This window comes from Vulpes vulpes, chromosome 2 (assembly GCF_048418805.1).
Source record: "Vulpes vulpes isolate BD-2025 chromosome 2, VulVul3, whole genome shotgun sequence".
Taxonomy (NCBI): Eukaryota; Metazoa; Chordata; class Mammalia; order Carnivora; family Canidae; genus Vulpes; species Vulpes vulpes.
Window position 1 is genome coordinate 85,608,069 of NC_132781.1, and position 13,239 is coordinate 85,621,307.

The following is a 13,239-nucleotide window of genomic DNA, read 5'->3' on the forward strand; positions in this document are numbered from 1 at the left end:
CTTAAAAATCACCACAAATCTGGCATATTGGAACCACATAACTTTATTCTCTTCTTACAGTTCTGGAAGCCAGGGGTCCCATACAGGCTCTGCTGGGCTAAGTTCAAGGTTATCTGCAGAGCTCCATTCCTTTCTCCTTTCTGCTACCGGGGAGATTGTATTTCCTTGCCTTTTCTAGCTTTTATTTTCATTTTTTAAAAGATTTTATTTAATTATTTGACAGAGAGAGAAAGAGAGCAAGAGAGCACAAGCAGGGGGAGCTGAAGAGAGAGGGAGAAAGCAGGCTCGATCCCAGGACCCTGAGATCATGACTGGAGCTGAAGGCAGATGCTTAACCGACTGAGCCATCCAGGCACCCCACCTCTTCTAGCTTTTAGAGGTTACCTCATTCTGAAGCTCTTGGGCCCTTTTTCTATCTTCAAAATGAGCAATGTCTCATCTTTCTGATCATTCTTCTTCCATAGCTGCTGCTCCCTCTGACTCTCCTGCCTACCCTCATCTATTATTAAAGACCCTTGTGATTATATTGAGTCCATCTGGATGATCCAAAATAATCCCTATAATGTTACCTGTTACCCATCTTAATTGCTGTTACCTGTTACCCATCTTAATTGCATCTGCAGCTCCTTAATTCCCCTTCACCATCTAACATATTCCCAGGTTCTGAGGAGTAGGTTGGACTATTTTGGAAGTGGGGGAAGGAGGCATTATTCTCCTTCCACCATCTATACTCATGCAAATAAATCCTGGAGGTCAGGTGGAGGTTGACTTCTCTACCACCCACTCCTGTAGCAAAATCCAGTTTTGCTTCTTTGAGCCAATTTTAACAAAAATCTCTGGGTCTCTCAGTATTTAATGAGCTCCCTGAAATCTTTGACGTGTGTTTATTTTACACATCATATAAAATAATTTCTTAGCTTATAAATATTACGTATTTATATGTCAGAATTTTACCTTATTTTGAAAATTTATCAGAGGCTTGGATACTAGAGATTGAATATGGTATATGCACTCATATATGCTAGAGATACATCCTAGGGCTTCAGAAAATGAGGGCATCCCCCACTCTATTCCATCTTATAGATTTAAACATGCGGGGATCCCTGGGTGGCGCAGCGGTTCGGCGCCTGCCTTTGGCCCAGGGCGCAATCCTGGAGACCCGGGATCGAATCCCACATCGGGCTCCCGGTGCATGGAGCCTGCTTCTCCCTCTGCCTGTGTCTCTGCCTCTCTCTCTCTCTCTGTGACTATCATAAATAAATAATAAAAAAAAAATTAAACATGCGCAGGAGATAGACTTGGCTGGGACTTTAACAGCTACTGATTGAAAGTCAGAGATCAGGTTACTTCCTTCTGACCTTTGAAACTCAAGTTTGATTTCCAGACAATTCAAAGAAATTGTCTAAGATCGTCTGTTCGTTACCCTACCTGGATCCCAGAGGTTTTACAATCTACTTTTTTTCTTTTTTAAAGATTTTATTTATCATTCCTGAGAGACCCAGAGGGAGAGGCAAAGACCCAGGCAGAGGGAGAAGCAGGCTCCCTGTGGGGAGCCCAGTGCGGGACTCGATCCTGAGACCCTGGGGTCATGCCTGGGCCGAAGGCAGACCCTCAACCCTGAGCCACCCAGGCGTCCCTACAATCTATTTCTTAAAAAGAAAGCTAACAGTGAACTGCCTGCCTCCAATCACTGACCTACAAATAGTGTTTTTGCAAGATGAAATGAAAATCTTAAGCATTTCTGCTTAAAAGCTAAAGTATCCAGTTAAACTTTACAAGGAAGTTGGAGTTTTCTGTTCTGATGTAGCAGTCCCCCTTTCGCTTGAAGCACTCAACTAGCCCTGATGGACTAGCTTCTATAAACCTTACCCTACCTATTGAATCCGGTAGATCAAAATTTCCAATAGTCTAGAAGAAACAAAGAAATAGAAGACAATGGACTTGAAGCTTCCTTATTCCCAATCCAAATCCTTTTCATTTGCTATTTTATCACAGAGGAGCTGGCCAGTAGCTCTAGAGATCAAGAGCTATTCGGCTATGCTTTAATCATAACAAAATGTCAGTAAAATAAAAACATGAATAATAATAAAATAAATAGCATATAATAGAGATTACATTAAGTGTACAGATTGCTATAAGTAATATAGACATTTTAACAATATTTGTTCTTCCCATTCATGAGCATGGAGTGTGTTTTTTCATTTCTTTGTGTCGTCTTCAATTTCTTTCATCAGTGTTTTATGGTTTTCAGAATACAGATCTTTTAGCTCCTTGGTTAGGTTTATTCCTAGGTATGTTATGTTTTTTTGGTGCAGTTGTGAAGGGATCAATTCCTTGATTTCTCTTTCTGTTGCTTCATTTTTGATGTGTGGAAATGCAACAGGTTTCTGTACGTTGATTTTATATCCTGTGATTTCACAGAATTCATGTATCAGTTCTAGCGGTTTCTTGTTGGAGTCTTTTGGGTTTTCTACATGGAGTATCAAGTATCATGTCATCTGTGAATTGTGAAAGTTTGACTTCTTCCTTGCCAATCTGGATTCTTTTATTTCTCTTTGTTGTCTGGTTGCTGAGGTTAGGGCTCCCAGTACTATGTTAAATAACAGTGATGTGAGTGGACATTCCCATTTTGTTCCTGACTGTACAGGAAAAGCTCTTAGTTTTTTCCCATTGAGGATGATATTAGCTGTGGGCTTTTTTTTTATATAATAGGATTTGTAAAAATAATAATAATAATAATAATAGGATTTGTAAGCTTGTTGGAAGCCGAAAGAGTCAGTTTTGGATGCTGTATTTATCCTTTTTTTAAAAAAAAAAGACTTATTTATTTTATTTACTATTTAAGAGAGAAAGAGAGAGAGAGAGAGCATGTAAGTGAGAGCAGGGGAGAGGGCCTGGGAGAAAGGTAGGGAGAGAGAGAGAGAGACAGAGACATAGAGAAAAAGAGAGAGAGAAGCAGACTCCTCCATGACTACGGAGCCCATTGTGGGGCTCGATCCCACAACCCCAAGATTAGGACCTGAGCCAAAAATCAAGAGTCAGACGCTTAACCCACTGAGTTACTCAGGTGCCCCTGTATATATCCTTTTGATCAAAGTCCAAAAGAATAATTTTGTATTTATTTGTCTATAATCTACATATTTTCTTTCCATTAGTAAAGAAAATTATTTGTATTTTATTTTTTAAAGATTTTTTAAAATTCTTTTTTAAAAATTTCTAGTTAGTTGACATACAGTTCAATATTGGTTTTAGGAGTAGAGTTCAGTGGCTCATCGTTTACGTATAACAGCCAGTGCTCATCATATCACAGGTGCCCTCCTTAATACCCATCACCCGCCTATCCCATCCCCCACCCCCTGCCCTCTGTCAACCCTCAATTTATTTCCCATAGTCAAGAGTCCCATGATTCATTTCCTTCTCTTTCTCTTTTTACTCCTCTCCCACGTGTTCATCCTTTTTGTTTTCTAAATTCCACATGAGTGAAATCATATGGTATTTGTCTTTCTCTGACTGACTTATTTTACTTAGCATAATACATTCTAGCTCTATCCACATCATTGCAAATGTAAAGATTTTTTTGATATTTTTATCACTACACCCAACATAGGGCTTGGACTCACAACCTTGAGATCAAGAGTCATATGTTCTACAGACTAAGCCAGCCCAATGCCCCATATTAGTTTGTCTATGATCTACATATTTCCTCTCCATTAGTGAGGAAAATTATTTATATTTTAAACTATAGGTTTCTTATGCTTTAATATTTTTCATTAGGAAAATAATACATGTTTGGGGCACCTGGGTGGCTCAGTCGGTTAAGTGCCTGCCTTCAGCTCAAGTCGTAATCCCAGGGTCCTGCCGTGGAGCCCCAAGACATCTCCCTTCTCAGCGTGGAGTCTGCTTCTCCCTCTGCCCCTCCCCCTGCTCAAGCTCTCTCTCTCTCTCTCTCTCTCTCTCTCAAATAAATAAAATCTTTAAAAACAAAAGAAAATAATATATGTTTATATTAGAAAATTTGGAAAAAGCATTTTAAGAATAAGAGGAAAAGTTATTCACAATACAGCCATCCAGACAACAATTGGCTTTTATTAAAGCCTAAGTATTTATGGGACTTTTTTCTTACATTGTAATAATCTTTCATATATAAAACTTTTTATATTGTTCTTCTTACTCAGTATAATACACAATTCCTATGTGATTGTCACATAATATTTTACTGGCTACCTAATTTTTTACCAGGTAGGTATTTCATAGTTTAAATAATATTTGCATATTTGTTATCTTTATGGCTAAAATAGAGATTTGCCTTTTACTGTACCTTCAAATATATATATATATATTTTAAGATTTTTATTTATTTATGAGAGACACAGAATGAGAGGCAGAGACACAGGCAGAGGGAGAAGCAGGCTCCATTCAGGGAGCCCCATGCGGGACTCGATCCCAGGACCCCAGAGTCATGCCCTGGGGTGAAGGTGTTGCTAAACCGCTGAGCCCCCCCCAGGCTGCCCCTTTCAAAGATATCTATTCAATTTTTCATTACTGCTCCTGGTTAAACAATTTATATACATTTATGAAGAACAAAATTCAGTAGTTATATTAACAATTTCAAAATATAAAATTCAGATTTTTTAAAAAAGATTTTATGTATTGGGGATCCCTGGGTGGCTCAGAGGTTGAGCGCCTCCCTTCAGCCCAAGGTGTGATCCTGGAGTCCCGGGATCGAGTCCCACGTCGGGCTCCCTGCATGGAGCCTTCTTCTCCCTCTGCCTGTGTCTCTGCTTCTCTCTCTCTGTCTCTCAGGAATAAATAAATAAAATCCTAAAAAAAAAAAAAAAAAAAAGAAAGAAAGATTTTATTCCTCTGGGATCCTATTGCTAATGTCCAAGAATCAGAACCTGTGCTGAGTTACTCAGAAGGCACTGCCCCTCCCTTGGTACTCACGTCTTCAGTGGTGGCCAGTTGGTGTGAACGTGATAACTTCTAGGCTTGTTATAAAATGTTTGTGGTCGCTCAGGAAAAGGAAGGCCTGCGGAGAGGGCGGCCTTCGCAGCAGCTTGCTCTGGGAGGCAGCCATTGGGCAGCGACCTGGTAAGGAGGAAGCCTGGGAGAAGAGGAAGGAAGGGAGGGAGGAGGGAAGGGGAAGAAAGAAGAAAAGGAAGAACCAACTCTCATTGCCTACCTACCTCTGATCTTCCCTGGTCTGATCTCCTGGGATCCCCATTGGTCAAATCCAAATTGAAACTAGAGAGCAAGGATATGGATATGGACACAGCCCACAGAGGCCAGGTCCCCAGGGCCAGGAACGGGGCAGACAAAAGTACTGGGTCTGGAGGAACAAGACATTCAGCACAAATACTATAAAATGAGTGGTATTGTTGTGCCCGTGTTGCAGATGTGAAAACTGAGGCACAGAGACATTAATTAATGTGCCCATGGATAATAGGGAAGCAAAATTGGCATTTACGTCAAGTGTTTATATTTAGGGACACCTGGGGTTGCTCAGGGGTTGGGTGTCTGCCCTCTGGTCAGGTTGTGATCCTGGGTCCTGGGATCGAGGGAGCCTGCTTCTCCTCTGCCTCTCTCTCTTATGAATAAATAAATAAATAATTTTTCAGAAACTGTTTATGTTTAATTACTATCCATCTTCCCATTTTTTTCTCCATGATGTCTCCCAAATAGTGCCCCACACAGTAAGGATCCTCAGTAAATATTTTTGAAAGGAAGGAAAAGGGAAAAATGAAGAGACAACTATTTAGGAAGAATTTAAGTGAGCCTTCTAGAGGGATATCTTGGGTTAGCAAAGCCAACAGATGCACTTCTGGCAAGTTTTCATGAACCTGATAAATCCTTGTTTTTAGGAATGCTCAAATGTACTTGGCGTGAGATGGTGACTAGACTTATCATTTCATTATGTAACAAAAAATAGCAAATCACTATGATGTACACCTGAAACTAATAGACTATTGAGTGTTAATTAGATTTCAATTAAAAAATGGAAAGTACTCTGCCTAAAGTGAGAGGTATGAATCAGAGAGGCTAAATCCAAGGTCTTATGTCTCCACCATTCTAATTCTGTCAAAAAAAGTTTTTTTTTTTTTTCTAAGTCGGCTCCATGCCCATTATGGGACTCAATCCCAGCCCTGAGGTCATGACCTGAGCCAAAGGTAGATGCTTAACTGACTTAGCGACCCAGACACTATGAATATTAATCTCTTATTAGATGTATGATCTACAAATACTTTCCCCATTGTGTGGCTTGTCTTTTCACTCTGCTGACAGCATCCTTTGATGCACAGAAGTTTTTAATTTTTTAATAAGGCCCACCGTATCTATTTTGTTGTTGTATATGCTTTTTGAGGGGGATATGTGGTGAGAGAACATTCCAGGCTGAGGGCATTCTGTGGGCAGGCACAGAAACTAGTGGCAATTCCTTGGCAAAGGGTTTGGGTACGTGGGAAGGAAGAATGAGAGTAAGAGACAAAAAGACATCAAAAAGCTTGATGCTTGCACAAGAGAGGTAACAAACCAGGTATTCCTAACTCCAAGACCTTGAGATCCCTAGAACAAGGGTCCAAGTTGTTCTGGAAGGTTCCACACCTTTCTGAGTGTTAACATTTCTATTAACAGCCAGAAACCTGAGAAATTCATCCTTCTGGATAACCTGGACACTCATAAGAACATTGCCTCCTGCAAAATGGAATTTTATTAAAGGAAAAGTAAGCCTACAATCATTAGGCATCACATCATGGATCAATTCCTGGGGTCCATAGTCTTACCCCGTCTGCAGTGGGCTCGGGAAAGGTCACTCCCCTGGGCATCCCCTGGCCCCACGCTGCTTTAGTAACATGTCTTGAGTCTGACGCCTCTGCGTTGGGGCCGAGCTGCCCCAGGACACGGGAACTGGACGGTAGTGCTTTAATAAGGCCTGCTGGGTCCTCCTAGCCAGCGAGGCACAGGTCTTAGGACCTTTCCACCCACTGTAGTAAGGGTCAGTCCTGCTTTCTCTGGGCACACCTCCTGGTTCAGCTTTCCACAGGGCTCCACAGCCTTTGTTAGTCTTTCCTTTTGGCATAATTGATCACAAAGAAAATATTACCAGTAACTTAGAAAATTTCCTTTCAGCTTCACATAACATTATATGCCATTGAATTTTTAGAAATCCTGTGAAATCTGAGAACAACTTAATCATGCTTCACCCATGCAGGAACTATAAGCATATATTAGGGCTCATCAAACGTTCTTACGGGCTGAATACATAACCCTGCGCTGACGGGACTCAGGGCGGACACTGTGGATTTCACGTTATCTTTGTTAACGGCAACATCGCGTGTCCAAGAAACAGGAAATCGAAATTGAAATGTTTCTTCAAAGCATCCCTCTGCTTTACTCCTCTTCGTTAGGTGGTTTATGAAGCAACCCGTGGCGGCACATTTCTGCTTGCGGACACTGCATCATTGCGTGCGCTGCTGACAGAAAAGAAATTTCCATTTTGACGAGTCTTAATGAAAACCCAATCTCTCACTGATAGTTTCGCATGTCAGATGATTGGGAGAATTTTCCGCAGAGCAACTTCCGGGGCAGAGCCTCTCCTGAAGAGTTGCATCAGCTTCAGGCCTTCACCTGCCAAGTTGGAGGAGCTTCCCCCTTGGTTCTGGGGCAGGTGGGACAACAGAGGCCATACTCCTCACTTTTTTGGCTACTCCTGAGGGGAGATTGCCTTCCCACTCAGGTTGCATTTTCCTCGGGGGTCAGCTGTGGCTCTGCTGTGTGTCGTTTAGATTCCCGTAGCCAGGGTGGAGGAGCTGTCCCCGTGTGGAGCATGTGGTCTCATGTCACAGTGCAAAAAGGATTGGCGGATCATGGGAATTCCTTGAAAGCATCTGCTTGGAGTGGAATATGTCATTGCCACTCACATTTCATTGGCCAGGTGTCACATGACCAAGCCTAAAGCCAACGGGGGACGGGGATGTGCTGTTCCCCAATAGGGAGGGACTCCAAATATGGCTGTATGTATTTGGGACAACATATGGTCTATCGCATTAGCCCTTTGGGATTGATTAGAGGCAAAGACATTTGGAATATTTGCAGAATGTTGGCTCAAACACCTATTTGTAGGGTGAAATTAAATCAAACATGCCTGGCTGGCTCAGTAGGTAGAGAATGTGACTCTTGATCTTGGGATTATAAATTCCAGTTCCACCATTGCTGGAAAATAAAATCTTTAAAAACCAAACTAACACCCGATGTAATCATATTGTCTCTAGTGAAGTGCTTTAAAGTAGGTGATAGATCAGAGCTGTCTAACAGAAATGTAAGCTTGTAAAACTTAGTGATGGCAACCCTACAAAATGAATACAATTGTCCCTCTTCTGAAATTGGGTTGTAGCAGGTTAATTAAGAGGCACTTTATATTCCTATTTTAAGTTTCTATTTATCCTTTTATTTCTTTTTGAGATACGATGGGAAAACATGAGGTGATCAGAATTTACTCTTCATTTTTAAAATTCAGAGCTGGCAACGTGCATCAGAGCAAGCAAAAACCAAGCAGGAATGAAGGTAAATATGTTGTTTTGTTTACTCCAAGAAAACAGACTACTCCCTGCATTGTGTGGCTTACTGCCAGAGCAGTTGTTAGGAAAACAGTTATACGTACATTAAAAATGACACCTACAGAATCAACTATCAAATTATTTGCAGAAAACATTTAAAATGAAATTTTCATTCCCAACTCCAATATCAAAGAACGTTATTAACATTGTTTACAATATTAATTATGCAAAGTAGGTGGAGGATAGCAGACTCCCAAATAAATTGCCAATTTAGATGGAAACTACTCACTCTGAAAAGTCTAAGAGGTATCTTTGAAGTACTGCTTGCTTCAAACACAGGGAGAATATTGGAGATTCATAGGGTTTCGAAAACCTACTTTACCAGAATAATATTTGAAGTTAGAACATTTTTTTATTATCCTCTCACATCATAAAATAGAACATACTGATATTTATGGAAAAATCCAAGAATGTCCAAGTCAATTTTTATTGTGTATATATAACCTCTGTGTTCAATACTGAAAATGGTAACATAGTATTAGAAGGCTTAGCCTCAGCAATTAGACAACAAAAAGAAATAAAAGCCATCCACATTGGCAAGAAAGAAGTCAAACTTTCACTTTTTGCAGAAGACATGATAGTCTATGTAGAAACCTGAAAGACTCAACCAAAAAATTGCTAGCACTAATACATGAATTCTGTAAAGTCGTGAAATACAAAATCAACGTACAGAAATCTGTTGCATTCCTATACATCGAAAATGAAGCAGCTGAAGGAGAAATCAGGGAACTGATTCCATTTACAGTTGCACCAAATGAGGTGCTAGGAATAAACCTAACCAAGGAGATAAAAGATCTGTACTCTGAAAAAAAAAAAAAAAAAAGATCTGTACTCTGAAAACTACGGAATACGTATGAAAGAAATTGAGAAAGACACAAAGGAAGAGAAAAACATTTAATGCTCATGGATTGGAAGAACAATACATTGTTAAAATGTCTATGCTACCCAAAGGAATCTACAGATTGAATGCAATCCCTACCAAAATACCACCGGCATTTTTCACAGAACTAGAACAAACAATCCTAAAATTTGTATGGACCCACAAAAGACCCAGAATAGCCAAAGCAATCTTGAAAATGAAAAGCAAAGCTGAAGGCATCATGATTCCAGACTTCAAGCTGTATTACAAAGCTGTGAACACCAAGAGCGTGTGGTACAAAAATAGCACTTAGGTCAATGAAACAGAATAGAAAAACCCAAAAATGGGCCCACAATGATATGATAAACTAATCTTCAACAAAGCAGGAAAGAACATCCAACGGGAAAGAGTTTTTTTTTTTTTAAATAAGTGATGTTGGGAAGACTGGAGAGTCCTATAAAGAAGAATGAAACTGGAGCACTTTCTTACATCATACACACAAAAAAATTCAAAATGTATGAAAGACCTAAATGTGAGACAGGAAACCATCAAAATCCTAGAGGAGAACACAGGAAGCAATTTGACCTCAGCCACAGCAACTTCTTACTAGACACATCTCCGGAGGCAAGGAAAACGAAAGCAAAAATGAACTATTGGGTCTTCATCAACAAAACTAAGAGTCAGCCTACAGAATGGGAGAAGATATTTGCAAATGACATACCTAGTAAAGGGTTAGTACCCCAGATCTATAAGGAACTTATCAAACTCAACACCCAAAAAACCCCAAAAAATCCAGCTAAGAAATGGGCAGAAGACACGAATTAGACATTTTTTTCCAAAGAAGACATCCAGATGTCCAACAGACGCTTGAAAAAATGCTCAGCATCACTCATCGCCAGGGGATACAAATCAAAACCACCGTGAGGTACGGCCTCACACTGTCAGAGCGGCTAAAATGAACAGCTCAGGAAACAACAGGTGTCGGTGAGGATGCAGAGAAAGGGAAGCCCTTTGCCGTAGTCTTGTACTGCGGGTGGGAACACAGGCTGGGGCAGCCACTGTGGAGCACAGTGTGGAGGTTCCTCAGGAAGTCACCGATAGAGCTGCCCTATGGCTCAGCAAGTGCGCTACTAGGTATTTATCCGCTGGATACAAAAATACTGATTTGAAGGGGTACACGCACCCCGATGTTTGCAGCAGCATCATCAACGATAGCCGAACGATGGAAAGCGTCCCAAATGCCCATTGACTAATGAATGGATGGAGAAGACGTGGTCCGTGTATATACAATGGAATGTCACTGAGCCACCGCAGAGAATGAAATCTTGCATTTACGGGGCCGTGGATAGAGCTAGAATCAGAGGGTAATACGCTAAGCGAAATAAGCCAGTCACAGGAAAACAAATACCGTGCGCCTTCATTTATATGTGGAATTTAGGAAACAAAACAGATGAACGTATGGGAAGGACAAAGAGCCTACTTTCAGGGCGCCCGGCTGGAGCAGTCGGTGAGGCGTCTGCCTTTGGCTCAACTCATGATCCCGGGGTCCCAGGATCAAGCCTTGAATCAGGTTCATTGCTCAGCACAGACCCTGCTGCTCCCTCTCCCTTTGCCTGCAGCCCTGCTCGTGTCTCTCTGTCAAATAAGTACAACTTTTTAAAAAAGAAAAAAAAAAATGAAACAAAGACCCTACTTGAATGGAGCTGGCATTAGAGTCAAGGGGATAAAAATACACATTTCTCTAAGATCTGTCCAATCAGTCGCCTGAAGACTTCACCTTTGCAACTGAAATTATGGGTCGCATCACACGGGAAGCGGCTTTGATGGTTTCATTCAATTTGCAAGGGTCCAGCCGTAGTTGCAGCTGCAGCGGGCCTCTCCTGGAAGCAGAAGCGCAGGGGCAGAGCGGCGCTTCGGGCCAGGGCAGTTCAGTTGGCAGCTGAACTTCAGAGCTGTGGGTATTCTTGAGGATTCTCTTCTGCTGCTCTTCCCTCCTATAGCAAACGTAAATACCTACTTTTTGTTTTGGGGCCTCTCTTGTTCACACGACTCCAAACCCTTGTGCTGATGCGAGTTTGGGAACCGTGGAGTCTGGGGGCACCTGGGTGGCTCAGTTGGGTAAGCCCCCGGCTCTTGATTTCAGCTCAAGTCATGGTCTGGGGGCCCCGGGATGGAGCCCCGGGTCGGGCTCAGCGGGGCGTCTGTTTGAGAGTCTCTCTGCCTCTCCCTGGCTCTCTCTTCCTCTCCTAAGAAAAAGAAAAGAAAGAAATTTCAGAGTCGAAAAAAGTACTTAACGCGTGTATTTAACCCAGGCGGGATCATTTGGTCTTCATGCAGAGGGAGGGACTCAAATTTGGAGTTTTTTGTTTTTTTTTTTAATTAATTTATTTTTTCTCAGTAATCTCTAGCGTCAGCATGTGGCGCGGACTCAGGACTCTGGGACCACGAGGCGGGCTCCTCTGACTCAGGCCGCGGGCACCCGGCCTGTCTGAAACCCCCGAGGCTCGGCCTGGGTCGGACCCGGACGGTGCCGGATTCTTCGTCACAGGAAGAGACATCAAGCGTGGCTCTACAGGCTAGAGCGCTCGATTAGAGGAGGCTGAGGGTTCCCTGCACAACCAGACGCACGGCCTGCACAGCCGGAGCAGTGGCCCGGCTCCTGTTCCGCAGTCGGCCCCCGAAGCCACCACTGCTGCCACAGCGGCCCATGCCGCAACCTGGGGCCGCCTCCGTCCCACACATGGACGCGGGACATTCGTGCTCCAAGCACAGACGCGGGCGGCCCTGTCCCCTGTGGCCTGTCCCCTGCAGCCCGTCCCTTGTGCCCTGTGTCCTGCGGCCCGTCCCCTGCAGCCCATCCCCTGTGCCCTGCGCCATGTGCCCTGTGGCCTGTGCCCTGTGGCCTATCCCTTGTGCCCTGTGCCCTGCGGCCCATCTCCTGAAGCCCATCCCCTGTGCCCTGCAGGGTGGGCGGGAGGCCGAGTAAGTGTCCTTCACCCGCAGGGATGGGCCGGGCCGGGGGGGGGGGGGGGGGGGGGGCGGAGGTGCTGGGTGCATGTGCTTCACCCGCAGGGGTGGAAGCAGGGCTGGGCAGGGGGCTGGTCCTTCACCTGCATGGGTGAGGCGGGGCTGGGGGGGGGGGGCTGGGCGCACGTCCTCACCCCTGTGTGTCCCGCCCCCGCCCCACGGCCCCCCTGCCTGGGCACCAGTGGCAAGCGCTCCTGCAGCCCCCTGGTCAGGTGGGGGCGGGCGGCCCTCCATGCGTCTCTCCCTCTGCGGAAAGAACCGAAAGACTATTGGTGTGGACCTTCAAATCCCTAACAGGAGGAGGGCAGGCCCTTCAGCAAGATGGCACAGTCCGCAGGTTCACACTAGGGGAATATGGGGACACAGCCATGGGCCACCCTTGCTCCGGGCTGCACCCCAGATGTTGGGGCTCCCCACCTTTCCAGGCCTGAGCCTCTGCAGCTACTTCAGGCGACTGCGATTCATGTGAAAGTGCAGGGAGCACAGCGTGGAGCCCTTGGGGTCACTGCTAAGATGGGCCCTTGGTGATCCCGGGACACACGGAACTGAGAACGGCCTGAGCACCAGCAGCTCCAGGCCCCTCTTGCCCCAAGGTTGTCTGTGATGCTGACTTTGGTCCTCACCGAGGTCTGGAAGGGATCAACCCCGGTGATTCTGGAAATGTCATGAGATCCCACCACAACCTGGTCCTGTTCCAAGTGGTTTCTGTGAACACCCGGTGTCCATCCTTCCATCCTTCCA

At 44.0% G+C, this 13,239-nt stretch overlaps 1 long non-coding RNA gene across 1 annotated transcript in view; it reads left to right on the top strand.

Moving 5' to 3' along the window:
• Positions 1-12,456, top strand: part of LOC112909890 (uncharacterized) — a 22,303-nt gene extending 9,847 nt beyond the window's left edge. The window contains exons 3-4 of the long non-coding RNA XR_003233179.2: positions 8,458-8,559; positions 11,870-12,456. This is a non-coding gene — a long non-coding RNA (uncharacterized lncRNA). The remainder of the gene's footprint in view (positions 1-8,457; positions 8,560-11,869) is intronic.
• The last annotated feature ends 783 nt before the right edge of the window (positions 12,457-13,239 follow it).